Source organism: Danio rerio, chromosome 18 (assembly GCF_052040795.2).
Source record: "Danio rerio strain M-AB ecotype USA chromosome 18, GRCz13ab, whole genome shotgun sequence".
NCBI lineage: Eukaryota > Metazoa > Chordata > Actinopteri > Cypriniformes > Danionidae > Danio > Danio rerio.
In genome coordinates, this window is record NC_141038.1 from 4624529 (window position 1) to 4652500 (window position 27972).

The window sequence follows — 27972 nt, forward strand, 5'->3', positions numbered from 1 at the left end:
AGCTGAAAATTCAATAACATTTCACAATTTTACAATATGTATTGTATTTTTGATTAAATAAATGCAGCCTCTGTGAACAGGAGAAGCTTATTTTAAAACATTGAAAAATCTTACTGACCCTAAACTTTTGACCGGTAGTTAAAGTCAGAATTATTTGTGCCCCCCTTTGGAATTTTTATACTTTTTAAATATTTCTTAATTGATGTTTATCAGAAATTTTTACAGTATGTCTAATAATATTTTGTTTTTATTTGTTTTATTTAGGCTAAAATAAAAGCAATTATTTTTTTAGAAACTATTTTAAGGTCAAAATGATTAGCCCCTTTAAGTATTTTTTTTTTCAGACTGTCTTCAGAACAAACCATTGTTATAAAATAACTTGCCTAATTACCCTAACCAGTTAACCTAATTAAGACTTCAAATGTCACTTTAAGCTGTATAGAAGGGTCTTGAAAAATATCTAGTCAAATATTATTTACTGTCATCATGTCAAAGATAAAATAAATCAGTTATTAGAGATGAGTTATTAAAACTATTATGATTAGAAATGTGTTGAAAACATCTCTCCGTTAAACAAAAATTGGGGAATAAATAAACAGGGGGCTAATAATTCTGACTTCAACTGTATTTTAATGATCAGACACTACTATTTATTTTATTTCACCAAAAGAAATTACAATTTAAGTTGGTCAAACTAAAACAACTTATTTTTTATGATATGATAACTATTGAACTATTTCAGATGATCATGAGCTTTAAAGGAACAATTTGTACTCGTTTTATTAATAGAGAATTCTGAAGGCATAAGAACTTCTAACATTTCCTTTAACCCTTCAACACAACACAGTTCAATTTAAATATTCGCATTCATTGCACTACATTGCACTAATTCATCTTGAATTGTAGATATCCACTGCAAATGTTGTAATGACATTCATATATATCTGCAATTCTGCATGTCTCTAAATATTGATAACAACCTCTACATATATTCATCATTTGAAAATCTCAGATCATAGTCAATACAACCTGTATATAATGTTCATAGTACTTCCATCTGTAAACACCACCATGGTTTTTCTATAATTGCACTAGCTGCTATTGCACTTCTGGTTAGAACTAAACTGCATTTAGTTGCCTTGTACTTGTACACGTGTAATGACAATAAAGTTGAATCAAATCTAATCTAATCATTATTTCAAATATCTATGCTTTACATTTATGCCAAAACTTCATACGATATTAACACATTCAGAGTTTTCATTAAATTTAAATATATTAAAGCACAGCCAAGATCACAACTTACATCATAAGACATAAATAGTGTGAAAAATCACCCAAAAATTATACAAAAATTCACCAACTCTTCTAAAATACTAAAATAATCGCAAAATAAATAGCATAATCTCTGCTTTTAACACACACTGACACTAATAACCTGACTCACCCCAGACTGCCGCTGCTGTTGTGTTGCTGTAGTAACAGCTGAGGATGCTCTGCTCACTCTCTGACTGTACCTGCCTGCATTACACTGTTACTCCTTATACTGCCACTCAAAACCACAGCTCTGCCCACCACCCAGACAGGCTCCTCCCCTTTCACCACAACCCTCCAATCACATGATTTACACATTGTGGTGGTGTCCTTTCATTTTTTTAAAGCAACTCAAGTTAAACCCAAGTGAAGGATATAAAAGTTGATGAATAAAACACAATAGCTGAGCTCAGACAGCACGTGTGTGTGTGACATTTTAGCCCACGCTGCTTTATACCATTGATTTGGGTGCATGACTAGAGCGAAAGTTTATTATCTACACTACACATGTCTACTAATAGTGAAAGTGATTGTAGCAAGAAGACAAAATCACTGGATATTAGAATTAAACAGTTTCCTGTATCAGTTTCTTTTATGATTGTCAGGATGTACTGGAAAACATCCATACACATTCATACACTACGGCCAATTTAGCTTACCCAATTCACTATAGCGCATGTGTTTGGACTGTGGGAGAAACTGGAGCACTCTGTGAGGTGATTCATCTAAACATAAAGCAATCATGAGACACTATATGTCATTTGAAAGCTAAGAATTTCTAGTGTCCAAATCTGCTGACTGATTATAGATATTACAGAGCAACAGCAATTTATTAATTTGCAACTAGGATGCTCAACAGAGTTGTAAATTAATACTTTGCTACAGCAATCCACATGTAAAAATGTATAAGATGTATTTTAGAGGCTAAATACCACCAAACTGCGAATTCTGCTTTAGAATTTGATGTCTATTTACTAAATATTGTTAAAAGTATATAAAAAATATGGTTCACATTCCTCGATGGTCATGAATGGAAACTGTATATCAACTGGTGATGATTTTTGGTACTGCAGCCAAACAAAATGTTATTGAAAGCTCTTTTTCTTGAGATATCAACTTCAAATTTGGAACATAATTTGTTCAGATATTTAGTTTAGATTTTTTGTCAAATGAGGGCTAAACCCAGTTTTGTAGGAAACAATAAATTATAAAATAAACAACTTTTAAAACTTATTTTACTTTAGCTAGTGTCTTTTTTTTAAAAATGAGACCAAGCTTAAATATCTGCACCAAAGGGTTGAAGATTGGAAATCCTTTAAATTGAACTAGGGTTGTCTCGATACTGGAATTCCATACCAACAGGTACTGAAAGTTTAAAAATGACCATTTCCCGCTAACATTTGATCAATGTTGAGCACGTGACCTCTATGGCATATCAGGGATGTTTAATGCTCAACATTGCTCAATTGTTAGCTGGAAAACTAATCAGAAATGATTACTCACCACTGTTTACTGACACAGGAGCATTTTAGAGCCTCGATTCATCAGCACATGAACACAATAGCAAATCTGCGCTGTGCTCCAAATGTTCGCAAGAAATGGGCACTTTTAAAACTCCAGTACCAATTGGCATCAAATTTCAGTTGAGACAACCCTAAATTGAACATGTCATTTTTATATCTATGTTCAAAAAAAGTGGGGGTGACGTTTGAGGGGTTAAAAAATGTTTTCTTCAACACCAGATGAAGAATATTGGTAACCAAACAGTTGATGGTATCCATTGGCTTTCATAATAGGGAATTAAAACAACTATGGAAGTCTATGAGCGCGGTTAAAGGTGTTTTTATTTTTATTATGAACAGTTTTTAATTTATTTTATCTCTTTAAAAACATATATATTTACTCCATTTCTTTCCCATGTAACATTGCAAATGGGACCTAGAATTGATATATTTAATATTTATTTGAAAAAAAAAAAATAATAATAAAAAAAAATTATATATATATATATATATATATATATATATATATATATATATATATATATATATATATATATACATTTATTTATTTTTTTAGAAATATGAAGTTTTCTAGGGGCGAAGTAGTGGTGCAGTAGGTAGTGCTGTCGCCTCACAGCAAGAAGGTCGCTGGTTCGAGCCTTGCCTCAGTTGGCATTTCTGTGTGGAGTTTGCATGTTCTCCCTGCGTTCGCATGGGTTTCCTTCGGGTGCTCTGGTTTCCCCCACAGTCCAAAGACATGTGGTTCAGGTAGCGTAAAAACTTGCTGGATAGGTTGGCGGTTCATTGAGCTGTGGCGACCCCCGGATTAATAAAGGGACTAAGCCGACAAGAAAATGAATGAATGAAGTATCTACTATTTATGCTCTGTTGACTTTAAAAATGTAAAAAAAAAAAATTGACATACAGTACTTATATTATTTGCACTTTCATGTTTTTAACGCTGTATTAAATTATTGAGAATCTGAAATATAATTTTATTTATATTTTTAGTTTTCATTTGACTGTAAACTAAAATAACCAAGTTGAAGTGATTAGATTCGAAATGATTTAAAAAATTTTTTTAAATACAATAAATGTTTGTCAAATGCTTTATAGTGCTTTAGAATAAATGTGGGAGAGACCAACATTTATAAGATCGCACTTAAATTTTAAGCTTTGAACACTATCAAAGTATTGAAGTGTGTAACTCGTTCTTATCACCCTATAAATTCCACTATTTCTTTACAATTAATTAATTAATCATTCTTGGATTAAATCTCCCAATAAAAAAAAAACAAAAAAAACAAACAAACATTTAAAATGTGGAATCATCGCCTTCAAAAAAAGCCAAACTGCTGCTAAACACACGCAGTCTTAACCACATCCGGTGGGCAACAACTAAAATCACGACTAGTTAATCTATTTAAACTTGCATGTTTAAAAAAAAACTAAAACGAATGAATGCAACAAACAAATAAGTTCACAGTTTTGGCAATTCCTCCTGAGCAAATGACAGGGCGAATTGGGAGAAATGTTCAAAGAATGAAAGAGCCCCCACATTTCGAGATCAGCTGCCAGTCAGACGCGATTATATTTAGCTCTTTCATTAAAAAGCAATAAAGTCCCAACGAACAGTAATTACAGTTCTTGCAGCTCCATCTCCATACTGTCCAATTTCCCATTCCGTGGCTTTTGGGAGCGCATGAAAAAAACGGGATAAAGTAAATAAAACAACAACAAACATAAAACAATCACCAAGAACGATCCATTTTAGGATCTGTCATGTTTACAAATTGGAAACAACCTAAGAGGTTGCCCTGGATTGACTTGTGGACGCGTGGCGTTTTTTTTTGTAGCTCGATCCAGAAGTTTTTAGACCGGAATTGAGCCATAATGCAAGACAAAATAAGAGTCCCGGTCCAAGAGTGGAGCTCTATTCTACAGCCAAAACTTCAGGGTAAAAACCACAGTCTAGCCATCTCCTGATTGACACATTCTTGTGAAGCTTTCAGAAGTATTGATTGGTTACAACTAAATATAGCCAGATATAAAGCACAACTCATTTTTGCTGACTAATAACAACTGAAATCTTGGATCAGTAATGATACTTCTGGTTGATCACAGACAAAAATGTCTTAGTTTGACCTAATAAAGTTTCTTAAAGAAACATTCCATTCAAAAAAAGTTATAATATAATATTGCATTACAAATAGGAATGCACAACATATCATATCAGCATTGATATTGCAATCTGTGTGTCTGAAATGGTCACATTGTAGGATATGCAATGTTGAGTTGGGATTATAGTTGAGAAGACAAGAGATTTGCGAAGTCATACCAAAGTATACCCATAACAGGGTGAAACTTTATCATTTGCATGTGTTTAAAAGGCATTTTAAGAGAGTGTAAAGCATTTGGGCACAATAACGTACAACATTTGTAACTTTAATGAAGAATAATCTTACTGAATTTTATTAAGTTTTATTTTACATTGCATTATTCAATTTCTGTACCTGAACACTGTTTTACCCCTGTTTTGACTTTTTTCTTTGCTCTATTGTAATTTTTCTTGCTTGCGATTTTTTTACTATTTTTTATACGTGATTTACACCCTTACAATAAATCTAAATTAATTATTTTGCAGCCAAATAGAGCTATTCAAGCACTCGGGTGAAATTATATTCCTATTGCAATACTGTATATATCTCACAGAAATACTTAATATTGCAATATCCGGCAATATTTTCCAAAATCGTGCAACCCTTATCCCAAAATAATATTACTAAATCATATAATAATTTTGTAGACAAGCAAAACATATTGTCTTGTTTTAATAGAATTTAAAGCTAAAATTAGGTGAGTTTTTCCTTAAAACAAGCCCAATAATCTGCCAATGGGGTAAGCACAATAATCCTATGTCAAAAGGAAAAGCAGTAGCTGCGTCCCAAATCGCATACTTATGCACTATTCTATGCCATTTTGCAGTATAAATAGTGTAAGTAGTGTGTTCACACTGAAAACTCTAAAAATTATAAGTGCACTTTAATTACCCGGATGATGCACTCATTCAGCCGCTAAAATGAAGTGTGGAATGATGGACACTTCATGCACTCAACGACCGCAGGTTTGCCTACTTAGCGGAAGGGGCGGAGCTATCGGGCGCACATGTTGGATAACTTTATTTATTTTGGATGGTGAAAGCAAAATTCTCCTACGAGAGTGATTATAGCGCCTCCCGATGGTGAATGCGGCAATACTCACGGCAGGTATTATTTGAAAATTCGGTTTTTTATTTCACTGATTTGGCAACCGTCAAACGTCATCAGGGAAACGGTTTGAAATTTCGCTTAGTAAAAAAACATAAGTGTGCCATTTGGGACGACACTACATACATGTACTATCCTGTTGAGTGTGTAAGTGCATAAGTACATAGTGCATGAGTGCATAGTGTAGTGTGCCATTTGGGATGCAGCTAAAATTATTTTGCTTACCCCATGAATTGCAGATTACACTTTATTAGGTACACCTGTGCAACTGCTTGTTCACGCAAATTTCTAATCAGCCAATTATATGGCAGCAACTCAATGCATTTAGGCATGTAGACATGGTCAAGATGATCTGCTGCAGTTTAAAATGAGCATCAGAATGGGGAAGAAAGGTGATTTAAGTGACTTTGAATGTGGCATGGTTGTTGGTCCCAGACGGGCTGGTCTGAGTATTTCAGAAATTGCTGATCTACTGGGATTTTCATGCACAACCATCTCTAGGATTTACAGAGAAAAAGAGCCTGAAAAAGAGAAAATATCCAGTGAGCGACAGTTCTGTGGGCGCAAATGCCTTGTTGATGGCAAAGGTCAGAGGAGAATGGCCAGACTTGAGCTGACAGTAACTCAAATAAGCACTCGTAACAACCGAGGTCTGCAGAAGAGCATCTCTGAACACACAACACGTCCAACCTTGAGGCGGATGGGCTACAGCAGCAGAAGACCACACCGGGTGCCGCTCCTGTCAGCTAGGAACAGGAAACTGAGGCTACAATACACACAGACTCACCAAAATTAGACATTAGACGATTTCTGCTTCAACATTTGGATGGTCGGGTCAGAATTTGATATCAACAACATGAAAGCATGGATCCTGCCTTGTTTCAATGGTTCAGGCTGGTGGTGGTGGTGTAATGGTGTGGGGGATATTTTCTTGGCACACTTTGGGCTCATTAGAACCAATTGAGCATCATGTCAACGCCACAGCCTTCCTGAGTATTGTTGCTGACCATGTCCATCCCTTTATGACCACAGTGTACACATCTTCTGATGGCTACCTCCAGCAGGATAACACACCATATCATAAAGTACGAATCATCTCAGACTGGTTTCTTGAACATGACAATGAGTTCACTGCTCAAATGGCCTCCACATTTACAAGATCTCAATCCAATAGAGCACCTTTGGGAAGTGGTGGAACAGGAGATTGGCATCATGGATGTGCAGCCAACATATCTGCAGCAACTGTGTGATGCTATCATGTCAATATGGAGCAAAATCTCTGAGGAATATTTCCAGTATTTTGTTAAATCTATGCCACAAAGGATTAGGGCAGTTCTGATGGCAAAAGCAGGTACAACCCAGTACTAGTAAGGTGTACCTAATAAAGTGGCCGGTGAGTGTATTTTGCTTATTTTAAGGAAAAACTTGCTTCATTTTGGCCTATTATTTCGTAAAACAAGACAATATGTTTTGCTTGTCTAGATTTAAAAAGTTGTACATATTTGGACTAGAAACAAGACAAAACATCTGAGTAAGAAAAGCATTGTTTTTGTGTAGTCAATCAGCATTTTGCAAAATATCTTCTATTGTGTTGAACAGAATTAAGAAACTCCAACAGGTTTTGACTGAACAAGTGAAGAGTCAGTAAATGATGACAGAATTTAACTTTTTTGGTGGAATAATTGCTGACCTCAATACTTTTAAGCATCACTTTTAATTGAGAGCAAACTAAAACAAGCAAATGTGAAAGAATTCCAGCCATGTGAGCTTGTCCTGTAACTTCTGTCAGCAAGTCTCACTGCTAACATGTGCCACACCACCACATGTCACTTCCTGTTCAATACTTCTTTAAAATCCACACCAGCCTGACAGACATACACCAAGATTTTAAAAGCCAGACACTTTTTCTCTGTTGTTTTTAAATGACTTGACCACCCTTTTCATCTGGTATTGTTGTATATCTAGCATGTGTTTGACAACCACGTGCTGCGGTCGGTCGGTCGGTCGGTGACCACCACAATCCTTCCGTGAGGAAAGTTATGCAACAACTGCAGCGTCCAAAAGGAGACACCAAATAAAAGCTGCATAGACAATGGGATAAAAAGGGGGTTTCTGCTCATAAAGTTGCACTGGGCTTCATTTAGTGTTGCTTATAAGTATTCAGAGCTGAGCAAGGGATTATGAGCCACGTGCATCATCCTACTGTGGTTTCTTCTGAATCGTGAATCGAAATGATTCACTGTTAACAATACCACTGTATGGAAGCTATTCATTGGTTGACTGCCGAGAAACTATAAACAAAGTGATGTTATCAAAACTTTACTGTTTGTATGAGGATCTTGATCAGCCTAACAAACTCGAATAAATAAATAAATAAATAAATAAATAAATAAATAAATAAAATAAATACAATAAAATGTATATCTTTAAACTGCTTATTTAACTTTTTTTTTTTTGGGGAATACTTAATTATTTTATGTTCATTCCACTCAAATTTGTCAAAACCAAGTTAGCTAAACTTACTTGTATTGAGTTGGGACAACATGAATGAATTGTTTGGGACCCTGCATTTCACTTGTTTGCATCTCTTTGGCAGAGCAGTGGAAGACAAAGAAAACCTTTTTGGAAACTATTAGTATTATATTATTATTAAACTTTTTCACTTTACATCGGCTTAGTCCTTGATATATCAGTCGTCGCCACAGCAGAATGAACCGCTAACTACTCTAGCATATGTTTTAAGCAGCGGATTCTTAATACCGTTACATTTAAAAATGATTAGTATATATATATATATATATATATATATATATATATATATATATATATATATATATATATATATATATATATCTCTACACACTGTAAAACCTGCTGGGTACTACACAATTCCTTCATGTTGTCAAAACAAAAATCAATTAAGTTAACCTAATCACTTAAATTAATTTAGGTCGACTGAACACAAAAAATTAAGTTGCTGACTCCTCCCAAAAATCATAAGAATGTTTAGTTTGAACAGGCAGCAAAAAGTCCTTTTTTGATTGATCTTTAAACCTAAGATTTTAAAATAAATTTAGGTCAAAAGTGAAGTTTAATATTTCATTTTAATACAAAAAATTTCTTCAGATTAAGAAAAGTCTTTTTAAATGTAGATACATTTAGTATACACTCGCCACTTTATTAGGTACACCTTACTAGTAGCGGGTTAGACAACCTTTTGCCTTTAGAACTGTCTTAATCCTTTATGGCATAGATTCAACAAGGAACTGGAAATATTCCTCAGATATTTTGGTCCATATTGACATGATAGCACCGTGTACTAATGGGCTTAAAGTAAGCCAAGACCATTACACTACCACCACCAGCCTGAACCGCTGATACTAAGCAGGATTAATCCATGCTTTTATGTTGTTGATGCTAATTTCTGACCCTACCATCTAAATGTGGCCGCCGAAATTAAGACTCATCAGACCAGGCAATGTTTATTTTGAGTTACTGTTGCCTTTCTATCAGCTCATCCAAGCAGTCTGGCCATTCTCCTCTGACCTCTGGCATTAAAAACGCATTTGCGCCTACAGAACTGCCGCTCACTGGATATTTTCCCTTTTTCGGACCATTCTCTGTAAACCCTAGAGATGGTTGTGCGTGAAAATCCCAGTAGATCAGCAGTTTCTGAAATACTCAGACCATTTCACTTAAATCACTGAACCTTTCTTCCTCATTCTGATACTCGGTTTGCACTGCAGCAGATCATCTTGAACATGTCAACATGCCTAAATGCATTGAGTTGCTGCCATATGGCTGATCAGAAATTTGCATTTACAAGCAGTTGGACAGGTGCACCTAATAAAGTGGCCAGTGAGTGTAGATGTTACTTTTTTATTTAAATAAAAAATATTAAATTACAACTTTAATTTAAAAAATCTGTTATCTTTGATATAGGTTATTTAATATGAAAAAGACAGAAATGGAATATTTCCAAATTGCTTCAATTATTTTATAAGTGTACAGAAAGACAGATAAATACACAGATAGATAAACAAACAAGTATTTTTTGTGAAGGTAAAACCCAGCACAAGATTTCAGGTATCTGAATAGTTTCAACTGCATGCAGTTTTTACATTTATAAAATAGTTTCTTTTTTAATCTGGCACATACCAGGTCATTGCATGGTGGATCTGTTTATTGCCAACCAGGAGGAATGACTTCACATTTCCAAACAGTTTTTCAATCAGAGCTAAAGAAATTGTAGTGTCAAATGAAGTGTTTTGTTGCTTGTTTGGAAGCGTCTCAGGTTCCTGTTTTGAAGCTTTTGCTGTTAAAAGACGAGGTCACCGATACACAAACATGATTACGGGCCATGTGCATCATTCTCCTGCGGTTTCTGCTAAGAAAAACCAATTATTCTCTGAGATGAAACATCTGCTGTTCAAAATAAGGCCCTTGATGTCATAGCTAAATAACAGTTGCAAACCACCATTCTGGACAAAATAACTACAAAATGCCCATTATCTGCTCTATTGACAATTCATAACCACTATAGATAGCATCACGGCTGCTGTTTTCACCATTAAATACATGATTGTGTTATATGTATTAGATTGTGTCTGTATTTAGGTTTGTTTGTTGTTTACTCAGTGTTGGGAGAGTTACTCAACATAACACAAACAGTTTAGACTAGAGATGCACTGATTGCGATTTTCTAGGTCGATTCCGATTCCTGACGTTTTGGTAAGTGTGACCTGCCAATACAGATTCTATCTATGAACTAAATTTGACAGAGCATCCACAAACAAAAATATAATTCTATTGCATTTTATTAAATTTTCCATTTAAAAATACTAATTGTTAAAATAAAAATTACAGCTTTCCTCAAACTGCAACAACGCTAACAAAACGTGTAATTTTTTTCTGTTTTTCTTTCATTTTCCTTCTTCCTTACTATTTCATAATAGTTCAAATATTATATACTGTATGCTTATGAAAAAAGTTTTGATTAACACTAACTAGCGTCAACTGACATATCACCACAACCAATATATTGGCCGATATTTTTCAACCAACTATCACCACAGCCAACATATCTGCCAATATCTGTCAACTGAAAAATCACCACAGCCTATTTATCTGCCAATATTTTTCAACCAATCTATAACCACAGCCAATATATCTGCCAATATCTGTCAACCGATATATCACCACAGCCAGTATATCGGTCAATATTTTTTTAACCAATATCACCACAGCCTATATATCTGCCAATATTTTTCAACTGATATATCGCCACAGTTTATATATCTGCCATATCTGTCAACCGATATATCACCGCAGCCAGTCTATCGGCCAATATTTTTTTAAACCAATATCACCACAGCCTATACATCTGCCAGTATTTTTCAACTGATGTATCACCACAGCCAATATATCTACCAATATCTATTAACCGATATATCACCATAGCTAATATATCGGCCAATATTTTTTAACTGAAATATCAACAGCCTATTTATCTGCCAATATCTGTCAACCGATATATCACCACAGCCTATATATCTGCCAATATTTGTCAACTAATATATCACCACAGCCAATATATTGGCCATTTTTTAAAACTGATATATTATCACAACCAATATATTGGTCGATATTTTTCAACAAATATATCACGGTGATATATTTGTTGAAAAATATCCAATATATTGGCCAATATATTGGCTGTGGTGATAATATCAATATTACCACAGCCTATATATCTCCCAGTATTTTTCAACTGATGTATCAACACAGCCAATATATCTACCAATATCTATTAACCGATATATCACCATAGCTTATATATCGGCAATTTTTTTTTACTGAAATATCAACACAGCCTATTTATCTGCCAATATCTGTCAACCGATATATCACCACAGCCTATATATCTGCCAATATCTGTTAACCGATATATCACCACAGCCTATATATCAGCTAATATCTGTCAGCAGATATACAACCACAGCCTAATATAAATGGCAGTATTTTTCAACCGATATATCATTACAGCCAATATATCTGCTAATATTATTTAACCGATATATCACCACAGCCAATATATCGGCCAATATTTTTTTAACCGATATTTCATCAAAGCCAATATATCTGCCAATATTTTTAACCGATATATCGCCACAGCCAATATATCTGCCAATATTTTTAACCGATATATCGCCACAGCCAATATATCTGCCAATATTTTTAACCGATATATCGCCACAGCCAATATATCTGCCAATATCTGTCAATCAATATATCACTACAGCTAACATATCAGCCTCTATTTTTTAACCGATATATTGCCACAGCGGATATATCGACTGAAATTTTTCAACCGATATGTCACCACAGCCAATTTATTGGCTATTAATTTTCAACCGATATATCAGCACAGCCAACATATTGGCCGATATTTTTCAAATACCTGCATTGGTATAATATATATATATATATATATATATATATATATATATATATATATATATATATATATATATATATATATATATATATATAATTATTATATTTATATAAATTTATATATATATATATATATATATATATATATATATATATATATATATATATATATATATATATATATATATATAGGCATTATTGGCCTAATGCCAATAATTCCAGCATTAGGCAAACAGGAAAAATTTATCAGTCATACAGCTATTTGAAAAAAAATATCTGCCAATATTACGACTGTGACGATATATCATTTGACCACTAGTTGGCATTAATAAAAACATTTTTCACTTTCTTCCTTTTGTTGGTCATCATCATTAAGTTCTAATACAGATAGAAACGTATCTTGTAATCAGATAGAACTGTGGTGCATATAGACAAAAGAGTGTATTATTTAGTATTTAATATTCTCTTGTTTGCCATCAGGAAAAATGCATTTTTTTATAATTTAAATATTTGAATGACTCAAATATTTGAATGACTATTAGACATGCTATAAACCAATGCAACTTCCTTTAATAATAATACAATTAAACTACAAGTATGATGCTAATATCATATAATAATGTCAGAAAAATGTAATGTTAGATAGCATGGATGTTTGCAGTTTTCTATTCTGTGTTTGCTACAGTAAACACAAGCTGTGGTAAACATGTAACCTGACACAGAGAGCAAAGAACGTCAAGGGTGTTGAATTTCACCCGTTTGATTGACAGATTGACTTCACTAGCTTCAGATTCGATGTCTGCTTGCTGAATATCACAAAGAACATTTCACTGGCAAAAGAGAGGAAGCCATTTAAGCGATTCAAGAGTAGAACAAAACAAGGAAGAAGGATCCTTGCCATGCCAAACACCACTAATAAAAGCAGGAATTTAAGTCATCACCCTATAGCAACGCTGAGATCATTTCTAGCAAATAAATATTAATGAAATCCATATGTGAAGTGATTTCATGTTGAGATTCTCACAGCTTGATGCACATTTTGTTGCAGCCCACAAGAGTGTGAGTTTGGCTATGCATTTTGCAGTTTCACACAAATCGTATACATTGAAGCCATCATCTTGTGGGGGAAATATTTAACTAATTATAGTTAACATGCACATTTAAGGAATTTCAAATCTTGACAGCATCTTCAAATGATATATACTGTACTTCCAGATGATATAATATTACTAAAATACTTTAAAATAGTATACTTACATGCATGTTTCTAATCATGTAAGTGTAATAAGCATGATATGTCGTGCTTAAATAATCATGCGTTTTAAAGTATATTTCTGAATTTGACTACTTGACGGATTTCACTAGAAACAACATTAAAGAATATTTTAGTTTACCATAAATGCTTGTCGACACTTGACTGCGCACTTTGACAATTTTTCAAAGACAGACATGGAAAAAAATGTATATAATTTATAATTACGAATATAAAATATAATTATGTTCTGGAAATGAACTAAATGAACTTCATTTCTAAACATCGATGCGCTATTCGACATCATGATTCTAAAAGTCCTGTTGCGCAGCATTTCTCATTTATGAGACATTCTGTCTCCACTCTACAATACATAGGGACTGAAGTTGTAGAGTGTCCATGTCGGGAGGGAGATTTTAACAAATTGTTGTTACAAAGTGAAACCTTTTGGTTTTTTATTCTAGATAAATAGTCTCCAAAAGGTTTAAATCAGAAGATACAATATGTGCAGTAGGCTTGGGCGATAATACAGTAATACGGTATACCGCGGGATCTAAAAATAGCAACGGTGTCAGTTTCAATACCGTTATACCATCATAAAAAAACAATCCACTTAAATTGGAGACTGTGATATTAAATATTATTTATTTAATACCTACAAATGCATATGCGTGATTGTCATCGCGGAACAGTGTGGAGCAGAGAGAGAGAGGGAAAGGGAGAGGGAGGTGGCGAGTATGTATTAGAGATGCGCGGATGGGCTATTATTTCATCCGCAACCGCATCACAAAACTCATCATCCGTCCGCCATCCATCCGCACTAACATTTTTGACCAAATTTTAAAACCGCACCCGCCCGTCATTTGCTGACTGAGCTCTTTATTTGAATGGCTTATTCCTTTTTATTATTAAATGAATGTTTCTTTATTGATTATTAGAAAAAAAGAGAATGACTTTAATGACATGCAGTTAATCCAAACGTGCAAGTCAAATCCAGCATTAATTGACGCTTTGAAGTGACGCTAAACAATACGAGGACGTGTCTTTTCACTTGATTCGATTCCTCGGTCGGTCCTTGAGTCTTTTCCTTGCGTCCTTCCCTCGCATCCTATAGGGGTGGAAAGACGAGGAAAGAAAGCAAGGAAAGGAAACGAGGATACACAAATAAGAAATGAGAAGCACCCTATAAAGCTCTCAGAATATCAGCAGTGAACTCCGTCTCCAATTGGCGCACAGGGACAAAAATAAATAAATAGCCTAAATTAAACGCACATTACTGTACAATATTTTTTTTTATTATTATTGTAGCCTAGAAAACGCATTTTGACACATCATTTCAACATTCAGACGAGAGCGCCTGGCCTCTAATGCGCCCTGCTGCACTGAAGGAGCGCTCGCTCGCAGCACTTGTTGCTGGAATGCATAGAATTCTCTTGGCAAGGTGCTGTAGACGTGGGAATGACTGCCTTGTTTCTCCCAAAAGGAAAGTAGATTTTTCTCTGCTGATCCGTCTATACGGAAGTTTGTAAATGAAGACTTCTGTACTTCATCCAGAATTAGTGTATCCGATTCCTCCTCTCATTCTGTGAAGTCAGTCCTAGGCTTTTTCGTTGGTGCGCCAGCTATGTGTACAAAACAGTACAACCGCCCACCACCCGCCCGGATTTAATTAAAATATTATTTTTCGTCACGTCATCCGCCCGATCCGCGGTTTATCCGCGGATTCCGCGGCTGTAGGCTGTAACCGCCATCCGCGCTTCTCTAGTATGTATGGTTGGCAGTATTTCCGGTTTCGACCAAACGAGAAGGGAGACGTGGTAAATACGAACTAGAGGTCTGCATTCCCGCTGCTGTACCGCGGGAGCCGACCAGATATCTTGCGGTGCGGGAATGAATTTCCGAATAAATCGCTGGAGCAGTCGGTAACTCTGGTGTAGTTTGAAAGTGAGCGGGCGAGCTGTCTAGCAATATAGCTCCCGAGCGCGCGTGCATCCGTGTGTGTGTGAAAGAGGCAGAGAGGCCTGTACAAATCTCTAATACGAACAAAACAAACAGGTGACCGCGAACCTAAGGTCGCATATACGGTATTCAGTTTCTGAATGGTTTAGGCACAAGCCAACACTTTGGTGACGCTGTCTGAGCCTTTCCTCATAGTTTTTTTTTATTATGCACGGTAATACCGGGGTAAAATAGGGAGGAGGTTTGACAGTATCAAAATTTGGATACCGCCCAAGCCTAATGTGCAGCACATGAAACTATGGATACTGGATGCCTGTGCTGGCATTTTGTGTTGCTATCAATGTGTGAAGAGTGGGAGAAGAGGGTTGCATTGACAATCCAACACAATGGGCAGCACATTGAACACATTTTATAAGTGGAGAGAAACTTGTAAATAACTCATGAAAGAATAAAGTTACGTTAAAACCAAGCACCCCATTGTTTTTCTTGTGAAATTCCCAATTAGTTTGATGTGTCAAATGACCCTTTTCCTAATAAAAAAACAAAAGTTGAATCCAAGATGGCCGACTTCAAAATGGCCACCATGGTCACCACCCATTTTGAAAAGTTTGCCCCCTCACATATACTAATGTGCCACAGACAGGACGTTAATATCACAAACCATTCCCGTTTTATTAAGGTGTATCCATATAAATGGCCCACTCTTTATACTGGACATTATTTCTGTTAAGTGACAAGACTTTTGTCTAAGGCCCCGTTTACACTAATGCGTTTTCGTTTTAAAACGCATAAGTTTTGCTACGGTTACGCCATCCGTCCACACTACGCTGGAGTTTTCGAGCACCGAAATGGAGCATTTTAGAAACGCTGGAGAGGCCGTTTTCATTCTGAAATGCTGCTGCTCCGTTTCAGTGTGGATGAGGAAAAACGGAGACATCTGAAAACGGAGGCTGCCGAGATTTGCTACCTGATTGGGGCTTTTGTGTCATTGCGTATCCTTCCCTTATTCGTCAAGCCCCTATCACATGACTATAACACATGGCTTTAAATCTACCGGAAGACAGTACTGTAAACAACAACATGGGCACAGAAATGGGAGCGTTGTTTGCACTATTGTCTGTTTTAGGCACCATTGTGCAGTTATTCATTTGTTACGTTTAGTAACAACTCGACCTCGTCGTCTGTCCACAAAAATACCTCTCTTGCTTTCTTTGCCATCACCTTTAATGTCCAACCGGTGTTTGTTGACTAACAATAACCAAATGCCGAGCAAGACGCATGCTTTCTGTTTATAGTAGAACGCGCATGCCTAGAGTGCGCGAATGGTCACGTGATATACGTTTTTGGTGGCGTAGTGTGGACGGAGATATGTTCAGAGACGCTAGGTAAAACGCTAGTGTGGACGCGGATCATTTTTTATCTAAAACGCTGTTTTAAAACTGAAAGGCACTAGTGTAAATGGGGCCTAAGCAAAGTCAGACCTTACAGTCCTAATGAAATATTTAAAAATCAAGGCACGATCATATTTTACTTTGGTAGAATAAGCGTCATCTAGAGGCCTTTGCCTTTCATATAAGCCACTTCTGATACCAAATGATCAACTAGAAGTCAAGCTATTATTTGTTGTTCCTAAAACTTGGATAGGCGACAAGACTATGGTCAGGTAGTGTAGAAGTAAAAGGATAAACCTGCAAGTAGATGTGTTCATTTCAACAGCAAATTTAATACTAGCCAAACATTATTTTGATGGGAGGTTGAAACAATCTCTGTTCCTGAGGGGGGAATTCCACCTTCTCAGTCCTGTAAGAGCAGGAATGTTAAATGCACCCATATGCCAGCATTAAAGAGGCGTTCGGGACACTTTGCGTATTAAATTTGCTGCGAGTATCAGTTAACTCTTTCAAGGATGCCAAAAAGTCTAGAATAAGGAGGTCACAAGCCTTTAGATGGCTAGGTCACCCAACTCCACTGGCTGCGTCTTGTTCTCTAAACCCGTAATTAGGCTCCGGCTACAGGAATGTCACATTACCCATGCTGCCCGGTGATAATTAATGGATGCCCATGGCCAGGGTCATGTGGCCTGGCATCATAAGAAGGGGTACTTCCTGTCACATGTTCGTCTGTGCCCTCTAATGACACCCTGAAAGACCCAAATGTGGCCCCGGCAAACAAGTGCTGTATCATCACATCATGAATAGCTAAACTTTCCCTTTGTGTTGGTCTTTGTGGCCACAGCTAGTGTAAAAACTAGCATTCCTGGAGCTCAATAGGGTGTGAGTGATGTCAAGATCATGGGTTTGACTGCCAGCGAATAACATACATGCCATATTTGCATGTTTGGGACATGAAAGAACCGTTGTTCTGAGTCAAACCTTTCATTCATTTGATGAAGTTGATCGCAAAACCAGACTAAATGCTTTGTACATAAAATTGAATCAATTGGTCAAGTGTTTAAATGACTTAACTAATATCTATTGTTATGTTCACAAACCAGAGTTAATAGCTCAGAATTACAGCCGATTTCAAGTCAACACTCCATGTACTTACTAGGCATGGGCCGGAATAAGATTCTGATGGTATGATAACCTTGGATATAAATATTACGGTTTCACAGTATTGAGATTACTGCACACAAATATATTCTTTTTAAATGTCTGGGTAAAAACAACAACCTTTTCCCCTTTGAACACAATATATTTTAATTTGAGAAAATTTTAAAATATTTTGGAGCAGTAAACGTGTCAGACTAAATAAGTAAAATGAATTATTGACTTCTGCTGTCTTTATTAGTTTTAAAATGCAGAAAAATAATTAATGTAGTTTCAAAATACAGACTTTTTTTTTTACAGTTAAGCACTGCTGTCCTAAAAAGCTAAAAAAATGTAAATAAAAAATCCCTTAGGAACGGTATAGCAGAAAATTGTGAGTTTTAAAACCTTGACTTTTCCAAACTGTATACCTTGAACACAGTTATCGTCCCATTCCTAGTACTAACTGAACCAAAAATGATTTGTTCAAAAATGGCACTAAAAAGTGCACTTAAAGTGGTTCTTGAACAGTTAACTGATTACTGAATCAAAAATGACTAGTTCATAAATGACAATGAATCAATCAGAATTTACTGACTTACCAAAGAATGATTCATTTACACTTTTATGCCAGCAACCCACTGACTCGCTGAACTAACAACTAATTCTTCACAAATCAGACTGAATCTCTCAGAGTTGAGATATGTTTTTTTCATAAACCAGACTGAATCAATCTGAAAGATTCTTGAACCAACAATCCACTGACTCATTCAACCACAAAAGATTTGTTCATAAACCAAACTACATCGCTCAAGGCTGTTCTCAGATCAACCACCCTATGACTCAAATTCAAATATGGACAAACTAACTGTTGAGTGAAAATGTTTAATTTAGTTTAGAATCATAATCTTAATTAAATAAACCTCTCATGTTAGGAGTGTAAAAAATACAACATTGGCTCATTCTAAAAGCGTAGCCCTATACGTTTCTGGAGACCGCGATTCATGTAGCCAGAGGTACATATAGCTGCATTCCATTTTTAAAATGAAAGCTACAGGGCGGTATGCATTCCCTTTTACGCTTACCAGCTGACCGCTTACCTCCGTATGGACTGCTTTTCCGCTTTAACCAGTTTGTCCCTTTAGCTCGCCATGTATGTTGGCGGACCTGAGATGCAAAGAGGAGTTGACCACAACGACGGGGTTCGAGTCCGGTGAAGAACGGTTCCAGAAAGCGCGTAGAACAAAAACAGAATCCAAAAAATAAATAAACAAGTAAATAACAGGGTGAAAATGTGGTAAAATCTAAAAACTTGGTAAAAATCAGGCAAGAGCTTTTCTTTTTCTAGATAGCTTTTAAAATTGTTTGTTGGATTTAGGGAAGTGGGAGGGCGGGTCAGTCAATGAAATTGGTTGGGTTTAGGGAAGGAGGAGGGTGGGTCAGTCAGTCATTCAGTCATTCAGGCAACAGCGGCCTCTGGTGGGCTTACGTGAGAACAGCAGGAGCGAATAGCACTCGCGAGAGAAATTTGAGATCTCAAAAAGCCAACCCAAGCTCATTTTGAAAACGTAGCCCCGCGGACGTTTCTGGAGACCGAAATTTTATGTGGCCGGAGGTACGTATGGCTGCATTTCGTTTTATCAAGCGAACGCTATGGGGCGGCGTTACGCCACTGCTTCACGCTCGCCGGCTGATGGCTTTTGAGGGCTTTCCCGCTGCAACCAGTTTGTCCGGTTAGCTCGTCGTGTTACGTTGGTGGAGCGGAGGCCTGGAGGAGGAGGAGCCGGTTGCGGCGACGACCGCGTTCGAGTCCGGGGAAGAGCGGTTCCAGAAATCAGGCAAGACAAAAATCATAATCCAAAAAATAAAGCGAACGAGTTTGTAAAGGGGCGAGAATGCGATGAAATCCAAAAACGCGGTCAAAATCGGACAAGGGCTTTTCTTTTTCTGGACGGCTTTTGTAAATTGTTGCTTGGGTTTAGGGAAGAAGGAGGAGGGTGGCTGGGTCGACCAAGCGTTCAGTCATTCAGTCAGTCGGACAGACGGTCGCTCGACAGCGGCCTACGGTGGCTTTTCGTGCGAGAACAACGTGGGCGCACACAGCGGCCTCTCGCGAATTAGTGAAAACAAAAACTGCACAAATACATACCTCCCCGGATATATTTTGCGGTCTCCAGAAACGTCCGTGGGTCTGCGTTTCCAGAATGAGCCTGGGTTCCAAAAAGCATACACAGCGACCCTCTCATCGATTCGCGAAAACAAAAACTGCACAAAAAAAAAAGTACCCCCTAAAACAGGGGTCACCAATCTCGGTCCTGGAGGGCCGGTGTCCCTGCAGGGTTTAGCTCCAACTTGCTTCAACACATCTGCCTGGATGTTTCAAGTATACCTAGTAAGACCTTGCTTATCTTGTTCAGGTGTGTTTGATTAGGGTTGGAGCTAAAATCTGCAGGACACCGGCCCTTCAGGAACAAGTTTGGTGACCACTGTCCTAAAACGTATTTCATGGTCTCCAGAAATGTATATGGAGGTATGTTTTCAGAATAAGCCTGGGTTGTAAAAATACATGGTTGCTTAACATTTTTAAGTTGAATCAAACAAACCTTATGAGTCATATAACCTAAATTATATTAAACTGATTTAAAACAGCTTGTACAAATTTTAAAAAATAAGTTAAACATGATTAACATATATTAAAAAGTTATGATTAGAATAAAAACATGTTGACATGATCATATATTTTTCCACATGATTTTCGGAATGATTAAGAGCATGTAAAAGTCTTTAAAATAATCAATGATTCATTTCAATACCTTGACCCTGAGTTTGGTAATATAACACAAAGGTTCTGCTTATTAATTCATACAGAATATATCAAGTGTGTAATAACATTACCACAATATACCTTCAATGTTCAGTCACAGAACTCAATGCATCACTGTACTGATCTGGCAGAGTCAGCAGAACCCACGGGGACACCAAGTAAATCCTGGCTGATCTGAGGTCAGAGCACTTTTTGTGCCAGCATCTCCCAAACCTTTCCGAGGTCAACACGGACATGGCTACCAGCTCAGGTAAATGACTGTACATGAAGTACGGACAAGTATACAGTACATTTGGTTTGTGTCCGGTGAAATGGTCCACCAACACAAATAATAAATCTTTAATTAAATCATTGATTCCTTCATCCAGCCGTGGAGGGTTTGGATCTTACCCAGACGCTTGCTTCATAATTTCAGACAAGCGTGCCCAAAAGTCAGAGCTGCCAACCAAACTCCCACTTCAAAACTCTGAATTGGTGCTGTTGCTTTAGTATGGGTCAAGAAAAGGAGCATGGGTAATTACAGATAACAAACCCAGCAAGACCTTTCGGGCTTCCGGGCAGAACTGGATTTTGTTTGGACAGCAGAGACACACAGAATCCGGATACCGGTCAGATGAACTCAATCAAAACAAAATTATGCAAGCATGTGAGAAATGCACAGACAGCTATGCAAACACATGCACATAAGTCTCGTTCATATGGAAACTTTATGGCCCATTTTGGCACTGATACTGACGGATTGGTCTGAAGAATTGGAGAATTATCCAATACGAATTAAATTCTCTTTGGCAGTTTATCGTAAGTGTTTAGAGGATCTGCGGCGGTAATGTGTATGGGTTTGAATCTGTAAGCTGTATACATTTACACAGTCAAAGCTGGTCTGTGTCTGCTCAAAAAAAATGTGCCACAAATAAAGCAGAGTCAATTTTTGGCTTCTCTGACCCACCTCTGCCCTCAAAACGTAAAATATATAGTTACTTTCACATCATCTTGGATAGGGCTAGTCTATGCCTGAATAAATTTAGCGTAAAGACAAGCTCAAGCTCATTTGAAATACATGCTTTAGCTTACTTTTGTTGTGAAATCCCCAAAAAACGTACAACAACATACGTTTGACTGCTGTTTCTAGGTAAAACAAACACTAGGGGGCAGTATGACGGAAAGGACTTTTGCTCATTTTCACACTAATTATGTTTAATTGGACATATTATTGACAAATAAAGGTTTATTTTTGTGCAGCTCAAGAAATAAACACCACAAAGCAACTTAACAGTGTCTATGATTTGTAATCGAATTTGCTTACAACATACACTGCAAAACACTCATTGTAAACACACCGTACATTGTAAAAAAAAAATCTGTAAATTAGCAGTTTTCCCTATTTTATGATTCATGTTTTTAAATTTTTCCCCATTTATTTATACATTTGAATTGTATTATGGGACCTTGATCTTTCTTAGTGAAACTTTTAACCTTGACAAGTTTGAAAAAGGGACTTTTATGAGCATTTTTTTAATAATTTAAAGTGATATATTGTCTGGGTTGGTGTTGTATATTACGCTACAAAAACCTTGTAATAAACTGAAAGCACATTTTCTGTTATTTTACACACTTATTTTTTTTATTTATTATCTCTTAATACATTAAACTACTAAAATGTCAATAAAAGTCACTTTGTTAAACTGTAGTTGAATTTTCAACATCAAAATGCGACCCGTAATACATAAATTAAGGGAAATCACTTGTGAATCACAAAATACAGAAATTGTTAATTAACAGATATTTATTACAGTTTAAGTGACATATTTCCAATTCACAAAAATGTAGACAGCGCCCTCTAGTGTTTCTGACATCTGAAACGAGCAACATAATTAAACGTATTTTATGTAGTACTGGCCTGTATTAAACACAGTGCAAAGACATTTAAGTACCACTTCAAGTGAAGACATCTTTAGTTCTATAGTGTTTTATACAACGTAGATTGTGTCAAAGCTAATTTAAATGGATGAACAGGAAAAAGGTTTACAATCATAGCAATATTTAACCTTGTGTGACATATTCAGCTTATCAAGTAGGTAGAATAAATCCAGAAATATTTCTGGCCTACATTTAATGAGTAAATTTGGGTTAAGTCAATCTTAGTACAAATTACAACAACGTTCACATTGCAACATTTTCACTAAGCTTGCACAAAAGTGGCTCTAATTTAGCATTCAGGCTATGATTTGTAATCGAATACGTTTACAGCAAAACGCACCCTACATTGTAAAAATTTGCATATTTTCCATTCTTTGTGTAAATTTGGGTTAAATCAATTTTAGTACAAATTACAACAAAGTACGCATTGCAATATTTACACCAAGCTTCCACAAAAGTGGCTCTAACGCCCGATACACATGGGGCTTTAGCGTCAATGATTGACAGAGGTCGTGTCTGAAGTTTGGGCTGACGCGATTGTCATAGCAGTGTCAGCCAATGAAATTTGTCCACATTCGGCCACTGTCTGAGCTGGGGTATTTGCATAAAGCAATCTGATTTGCTGATGCTTCCACTGATGCTTGAAAAGTTAAGAAAAAAGTTAAGCAACGCAGCTGAATCAGCGCCAACGAATCCACAATTCAGTTCGGCATCGCTTGATGTCACCCATTCATAGTGAATGGGAATCGTTGAAGCTGACACCCCATGTAAATCAGAGGTAATGTAACATTTAGGCATTTTAAAGGGAGAATTCAGATTTGTAATCGAATATGTTTACAACATACACAGCAAAACGCACCCTACATTGTAAAAATTTGCATATTTTCCATATTTTGTGTAAATTTGGGTTAAGTCAATTTTAGTACAAATTACAACAATGTTCGCATTGCTATATTTACACTCAGCTTGCACAGACGTGTCACTGAAGTAGCATTTAGGCATTTAAAAGGAATAATTCTCCCAAAAATTAACATTTGCTTACAACCCAAGCTCATTCTGGAAACGTAGCCCCGCTGACGGTATTGTACGTAAGGCCAGAGGTACGTGAGGGCGCGTTTAGTTTTTCTTTGAGCGAACGCTTTCAGGCGGTGTGGCGCCGCTCCGTCCCTCCTCTTTGCGCTCGCCGGCCAACGGCTCGCCTCCGAGTGGAGGGCTTTCCCGATGCAACCAGTTTGTCCGCTTAGCTCACAGCATTGCGTCGGTGGAGCGGAGGCCCCGGAAGAGGAGGAGCCGGCTGCGGGGACGACGACCGGGATCGAGTCCGGGGAACAGCGGTTCCGGAAATTAGGTAAGACGAAAAACGGAATCCGAAAAATAAGGGCGAGAACGCGGTGGGATCCGAAAACGCGGTCGAAATCGAAGACGAGGGCTTTTGCTTTTTTTTTTTCTGGACAGATTTTGCGAACCGTCGCTCGGTTTTAGGGAAGGAGGAGGAGGAGGAGGAGGAAGAGGAGGGCGGCCGAGTCGGCCAATCCGGCAACTTTTCGCACGAACACGGAGCGGGCGCGAACACGGCGCGGGCACGAACGGCCTGCGCTCCCGAGAGGCACCCGAGACGCAAAAAAGCGCGCACAGCGGCCTCTCGATGATCCACGAAAACAAAAACCGCTCGAATACGTACCTCCCGGGACGTAAATCGCGGTCCGCAGAAACGTCCGCGGGGCTACGTTTCCACAATGAGCCCGGGTCGTTTACTTACTATTTACTCTCCCTCAAATACACAAAAGGACATACTTGAAAGAAGTATGAAAGCCATTGACATCCATAGTAGGAAAAAAAATATATATCAAAGTAAATGGTTTCCGGCTTTTTTTTTTAAATATCTTCTTTGATGTTCGACAAGTTTTGAACAAGCATAAAGTGAGATAAAACTTCAGTTTTAGGTGAACTATTTCTTTAACACACTGTTTAATGCTGCTAGAAAGTGCCATTAATTTACATCAAAAATTGTATTCAACGCCAAAATGAACTGAACGCTTTAGGTTTCCTCTGTGGGACGAATCAAAACAAGTTGTAACACTGATGAGTCAAAAACTAAAACGTGCTAAATATATTGCAATGCCAAATTAGTCTGCTGGCCCGTCCCATGACAAACACATCTGTATTAGACTCATGCATTTAATCCCACTAGTACTTCAAGAGCCTAAAAGCATCTGTGTGCCTCATACATTGATTTCAAACGTGAGCATAAAACACGTTTAGGCATTTTTCCTCAGCGAGGATGTCAAACTACAAAGACATGGCAATTACACATCCTGCTTGATAATAGCCCGGGCTCTGCGCCAATGCTGGATATCACTATAATATTGATGTGAGGCTTTACAAAAGATGTTAATTACAACGACAAGGGTGGCGCCTTGTAACTTAAAGATTTCTAAAAGGGAATTTCGTGATGTATACGTTATAAAACAGCATTTTTGTTAATAGTGCAGGCCATAAATTATGCATGCGGCACAAACATGTGTTTCCAGCTGGCACAAACCGCAGCTGGCGCAGCGTGTGCCAAAGTCTAGTGCTATAAGTGTGTGTGTGTCAAACTGCCCAGTGGGCGACACATTGCGATGAGCTCTATTTAAACATGCTCGCTGCTTTCTCTTAGTTAACCAAGTTCACTGGAAATGAGCAGAGCAATTCGTGATCCCTGAAATGATTTAAAGAGCAGAAGTGGATGAGACGGTCACAAGAGGTAATGATGGTAATATATTATCATGTTACGCTTCGTTTGATAAAACCAATAAACGCTGTTCCTCTTTAAACTCTCATATATCAGATTCCACAGAGATTCAACCGTCTTTAAACACTGTGGGTAAGTTCACAACAGACAACGAAACACAATGTTCCTGGCTGCAACTTCAAAGTCATTTTTGGTGCATAATGCTAACAAAATGCTCTTAAATAATTGGCTTTACATATAAGTAAATACATTTGATCAATCAATCAAATTAAAATGTATCTCTGAATAATCTGATAATACTAAATTATATTATTTACTCTTCCTACAAAAATGACTACGCTGTAAAACCATAATAAATAAATATAATAAACTGCAAACATGTTTTTTGCTGTATTTTGTTCCATCATTTAATGTCTTTGTTGGTTTATACTAGGTCAGCACAGTTTTACTTCTTTTTATGATGTGTTAATGACTTGCTTATGATCTGTTTAGCATTATACAGTCTAATGTCATCATATGAGTTTGTCTTATTCATGACAATAAAAAGTGTTACAGGTTTTAACATAGCTGTAAATGATGAACTCGGAATGAAGAGTACGTTTAAAATGTTTTCATTAAATAACAACACATATGCTAGCTACATCATAATGACAATGTTTTGGCACTAGAAGTGAATCAAGCTAACTCAATTCTGCTAATTTCAGTCATATTTCTAACATTTCTAAACTGATAACACTACAATTATATTATTTATACTTTCTACTAAAATGAATGTGCTGTAAAACTATAATAAATGAATATAATACTCTGCAAACATGTTCAATAGTATATTTTTGTTGCATTTCGTTCCTTCGTTCGGTGTCTTTGTTGGTTAATACTAAGTCCGCACTGTTTTACTTCACTCCATTTGACTTTATGATGTGTTAATAACATGCTTCTGTATAGCATTATGCAGTTTAATGTCATAATATGAGTTTGTCTTATTCATGATAATATGTTACAGGTTTTAACATAGCTGTAAATGATGAACTCTGAATGAAGAGTACGTTTAAAATGTATTAATTAAATAACAAACATCAACACTTATTTTAAAAGACGCACATATGCTAGCTACATCATAACGACAATGTTTTGGCACTAGAAGTGATTGACGCAAACCTAGCTAACCTAATTCTGCTAATTTCTTTTATATTTCTAACATGTCTAAACTGATAACACTACAATTATATTATCTATACTTTCTACTAAAATGATAGTGCTGTAAAACCCATAATAAATGAATATAATAAACTGCAAACATGTTCATTAGTATATTTTTGTTACATTTTGTTCCTTCATTCGGTGTCTTTGTTGGTTAATACTAAGTCCGCACTGTTTTACTTCACTCCATTTGACTTTATGGTGTGTTAATAACATGCTTCTGTATAGCATTATGCAGTCTAATGTCATAATATGAGTTCGTCTTATTCATGATAATATGTTACAGGTTTTAACATAGCTGTAAATGATGAACTCTGAATGAAGAGTATGTTTAAAATGTATTAATTAAACATTAAACTTAATCTTCATCAACACTTGTTTTAGAAGACACACGTATGCTAGCTATATATTTAATACACTGTTTTGGCACTATAAGTGAATGACAAGAAACTAGCAAACTCAATTCTACTAATTTCTGTCACATTTTTAACCTTATAATACTAAAATTACATTATTTATACTTTCTACTGAAATGACTGACCTGTAAAACCATAATAAATGAATATAATAAACTTCAAACTTCACTAGTATATTTTTGCTGCATTTTGTTCCTTCATTCGGTGTTTTTGTTGGTTTATACTAGGTCAGAACTGTTTTACTTCACTCAATTTGACTTCATGGTTTGTTAATAACATGCTTATGATCTGTATAGCATTATACAGTCTGTCATAACACGAGGTCGTCTTATTAATGATCTTAAAGTGTTACAGGTTTTAACATAGCTGTAAATAATGCACTCGGAATGAAGAGTACGTTTAAAATGTATTACTTAAATAACAAACATCAATACTTATATAAAAGACATGCTAGCTACATCCAAATGACAATGTTTTGGCACTAGAACTGAATGACTAAACTAGCGAACTCAATTCCGCCGTATTTCTAACATTAAGTCTAAAATATAAGCAAAACTTCATTGGCTTTCTCACTCAAACTCAATAAAAACACAAATTCGTGTGC

General features: G+C 36.4%; 1 protein-coding gene across 3 annotated transcripts in view; it reads right to left on the reverse strand.

Moving 5' to 3' along the window:
• relt (RELT TNF receptor) overlaps positions 1–27972 on the reverse strand; it is a 65649-nt gene that overhangs the window by 37367 nt on the left and 310 nt on the right. Inside the window, exons 1-2 of one of the 3 annotated variants that reach the window (XM_087291836.1) lie at positions 20427–20542; positions 19378–19444 (exon numbers count right to left, since the gene is read on the reverse strand). The exons of the other annotated variants lie outside the window; for them this stretch is intronic. The gene's annotated coding sequence lies outside the window, so the exon portion shown is untranslated. Of the gene's footprint in view, positions 1–19377; positions 19445–20426; positions 20543–27972 lie in introns of those variants that run through there. 3 annotated transcript variants of the gene reach the window in all.